General features: G+C 48.4%; 1 pseudogene; it reads right to left on the bottom strand.

Annotated features, from left to right (window-relative positions):
• Positions 1–2,675: 2,675 nt before the first annotated feature.
• Positions 2,676–3,821, bottom strand: LOC147665811 (uncharacterized; annotated as a pseudogene).
• Positions 3,822–4,260: the final 439 nt, after the last annotated feature.

Here is a 4,260-nt window from a genome sequence, read left to right as displayed (position 1 = left end):
TGACCCAGCATTGGGGAGATAGGGTACCCCAGAGCATTGATGGAGCTGCGCCATCGTTGCGACGCAACTCCAGCAGTAAAGCTTCGGTGACGTTTTGGGCCCATGGTGCGCCGCATTGCAAATACGGCGCACCATGTTTGGTGGTGGTAGCGGGCCGCACAATTAATGGCGCATCCCTGCTACTTTGCAGGGATGCGACGGTAATTGCAATTCTGCCCCTTAGGGGCATACTTACTTACGCGTTCTGGCGCATCTCCAGAGATGCGCCAGATCAAATGCGTCACGCAAAACTACCCTTGCGACACGGCAGATGTGCCTCATTTACAATGCGGCGCGCCCTGGCGCAAGGGTAGGCACTTGGGTGACGCATCTCGTCACGTAAGAGCGGCGCATCGCTGGAGTCACGTCGCCAACGCAATGCAACTCCAGTAATGCTCAGGGCCACCCAATACTTAACATGCTGTGTCAGTCCTTTCGCCTGCTTCGAGCAGACATAAGGAATTGAATTGACGTAGCAGCGTCGCAGAAGTGCCTGCGTTAAATCTTGTACATTTCACGCAGGCAATTTTGCGAGGTGCACAGCCGCTGGACCGCCCACCCTGCGTACTAGGAACGCACCCATTGTGGTGCAGGCCCATGGCTTTATAACGTGACGCATCTCCCTAGATGCGTCATGCTGTAAATGACTCGCAGGGATGCGGCACGTTTACGCCGCTGTTGCGTCACGCAAGGCAACGTAAACGTGGCGCAAGGGGCTTGTAAATGTAATCTGCCCCCTAGTGTCTAGCATTACGCAGTTCTGTAAAGTACACTCATACATAATAGTTACTCAGGCCAATGAGACCACGAAATAGAAAACAAATAAGCATAGTAGCAACGCCACTGAGAAGGAGAGCAGTGCACCTGAAATGCACAGAAGATTTTGAAATATAATTTAACTACAATGTAATCGTCATCAGCGGCATTATTGGCTTGCTCCATGTAAAAAACAAATATCGCGGTCCAGGAGGTCCGTCCAGCGATGGGTGACCTGGCTGTAGGTGCGCTGGACCCCGTAGAGGTGGGATATGGCCCAGCACACCTTCTCCCACCGCTTCCGGCGCTCCCGCATGTTGTAGCCGCCGGCCGCGATCCTGCCGCCTCCCGCGATGGTCCTGGGCAGGCGGCGCTGGACGAAGTAGACCAGCGCGCCCACTTCCTCCGGGCTGAATATCTCCCGTCGCGTCACCTGCTCCCCCCTCAATCTCCCGCATGCTGTCCTGCTACTGGGTCCAGCACTACTCCCCGCCGCCGCTGCGGCCCTCAAGTGCCTGGGCAGCTTCACGGCGCCTGGCTTGACCATGGTCTGGGCAGGTAAGGTAGGAAGAAGTAGAAAATTAAGAAAGAATAGGATAGGGAAGAAGAAAAGAAAAGAGTTTAAAAAAGTAGTTTAAAAGTAAAGAAAAATAGCAGAAAAGACAAAAATATACAGCTAGGAAAAGAGAGGGATAGATAAGAAGCAAAATCGTAAAAAAAAAACTGAAAACAAGCAAAGGATGGCAAAGATACCAAGAGGATTAAACACCATGCCCAGACACAGGAAATGAATGAAAAACAAGATGGCCGGCGCCCGTTCACGAGCGCGAAAGAAAGTTTGCGCGAGATTTTCCTCGCGATCTCGTGCGAACCTGTAGATTTCCCGCGCGATCTCGTGCGAACCTCTACTCGCAATGCGCTTACTGCGCGAGATTATACATAGCGGGCGGAAACGGAAATACGTCACGGAAACAAAATGGCCGCGCCCGTACTCGACCTTGGGGTAAATTCGCATGTTGCGCTGCAAGCGGCTCGCGAATACTGCAAAAAAACTCGCGAAACAACAAGCCGCAAAAAAATAAAATGCTCATTCGCACGAATTGGCGGCTTCCGCGGTCGGTTTCGCACGACGCCGCGCCCCGCGAATAGCGCGAAAAAAACCGAAAAACGATTTCAGCAAAAGCAAAAGCAATGAGCAGGTGCAAAAGGTCAACCTCATGATTTGTAACGATTCTTTGTAGTGCTTCCTGAGGGGGCCCTCCAGAATTCGGTTGCCTGCTTGCAACTATTTTGTGTGACCCTGCTCTGACCTTAACTGTATGCCACAAAGGTCCTGATTTACAGCTAAAGGAGCAGACAAGCAGGTGCCAGGCTGGAACTTTAAATTCTTTCAGTGACACATTAATTAGCCCCTAATTCATTATTGTCAGTTGGGGCAGGGCAGGTGTTGTTAATAAACTAACCCCAAATTAATTCATGTCAGTTCAAGCAGGGCAGGTGGGCTTGCTTTTCCCCCCCATCTTCTACAGTGATGATGAACCAGAGGGTGGCATTGATGTAACAGAGGGTGGCATGGGTCAAAGAGAGGGTGCCAGTGGTAAAACAGAGGGTGCTGGGAGGCTGTGATGATGAACCAGACGTAGAAACAACATAGTCGCGAACGTTGCGAGCCGACAAGTAAGTTCGCAATTGCGAACTAGTACCAAATCCTCGCGAACTGGCAGAAACAATTGCGAACACACAAAAAAAAAAATCCGCAAATTCGCGGGAATTCGCGGATTTTGCGGATTGCGAGTTCGCAAATCCGCAAAATTCGCGAACGCGAGATCCGCAAAATTCGCCCATGCTTACACTACTCCCTCTCTTTGCCCATGGCTGTCCTAGCAATCATTATAACCAACACTCTCGCTCTCAACACAGTAGTCCTCAGCATAGTACTGAGCAGACTGAACATTCGAAGCATTCTGTCGGTCAAAACAATTTGCAGGATTCTGAAGGGGAAAGGAACGTTCATTCCGAGGAAACACACCACGTCCACTACCCCTAGGAGCTTGTTGGAAACCACCACGACCTCTCTGATCAGATACACCATTCGCACGCTGTAGCAGAACTGGACAACTATGCATAAAGTGACCTTCTTCTCTGCAATAAGCACACTGATTAGGGCCTGGCAAAAATCGCGGAGCAAAATACTCGGGCTTCTGTAACAATCTCTGAAACTGTGGGGGTTGCTGATACTGAGGCTGATTCATACTAGGCGGATAAGCTTGCTGCAAAAGAACTTTCGTCTTTAATTCTTTAGTCTTCCTCTCTACTTTATCCTTCTCATCTTTATCCCTATTCTCGTAATATTGAGCAGGAGCCAGGATCTGGGCCGACGAAGAAACAGCCCATAAACTCTCAGAATCTTTCAACTTATTAGAAAGTTCGGGAAGCAAATTAAAGACAAATTTGTCCACGAACAACCTTTGACCACCCTCGTTGCTCATATCCTGACCACTATGACCGATAAACGTATCCTCAAACCTAGTGAAGAAATCAGACACACTTTCATCTTTCTTTTGTTTGCATGCTGCTAACTTGTCCCAATTCACTAGTAAAGCAGGCATCATAGTTTTCATCAAATTAATAATTCTACCAGGTAATTCTGCAACTAAAGGTTCAGGTTTGGCACCTCCTACCTGCCGACCATCTGCAACAACAATATTAGCCCACGTATCTCCTAATTCTTGCGCATGATTCTCATGACTAATCTTCGCCTACAAAGGTTGAGGGACTACATTAACCATCAACATATCTATATCAGCTAAATTCATAATACACGCTTCAACTGTCTGAGACAACTCTTTGTAATAACCAGCAGGATTTTTACGAGGGTCTGGTAAAGTCTGTTTAAGAGCCAAGACTTCTGCTCTTTTCCAAGGGACATGTACCCATACTCGCTGAAAATAAGCTGGCTCAGCTTGAATACCCAAATTTACATTAGCCTGAACTGCCTCTCTCCATACAGGGGGAAACTCTCTCATGGGATACTGCTTCACTTTCCTCCTAACAAAGGAATCAGGTTCGTACAATGTCTGAGGCGGTAGCCTAGACCTGAAAACAAGTATCGTCTCTACAGCATCTGTAACATCGGACTCCACTATCATCCCTTGAGCAAATTCTGACTGAACATCAAGCACTTCCTGCGAAATCGGACCCAACTCATTATTGTCCCATTCCTGACGGAGAAAAGTACACATCATATCAAACACATACCTTTGCTTCGGTGGTTCCCACTGAAAGAAAACATCCATAATCGCTTGTAAATTATACCTCAAAGCTTTTAAAACCCATCTTCGAGCCAAAAGATCCAACACTGTCCGCTCTTCGGGACTAGGAAACTGACTACGACTCTGTCTACGTTCTAAAACAGGGGTCATATTCAATGACCCCCGTGGAGAAGTGTGGCTCACTGGTTAGAGC

Source organism: Lissotriton vulgaris, unplaced genomic scaffold, assembly GCF_964263255.1.
Source record: "Lissotriton vulgaris unplaced genomic scaffold, aLisVul1.2 SCAFFOLD_5704, whole genome shotgun sequence".
NCBI lineage: Eukaryota > Metazoa > Chordata > Amphibia > Caudata > Salamandridae > Lissotriton > Lissotriton vulgaris.
Note: the sequence above shows the minus strand (reverse complement) of the source record. Positions and strands in the feature narration are given on the sequence as shown.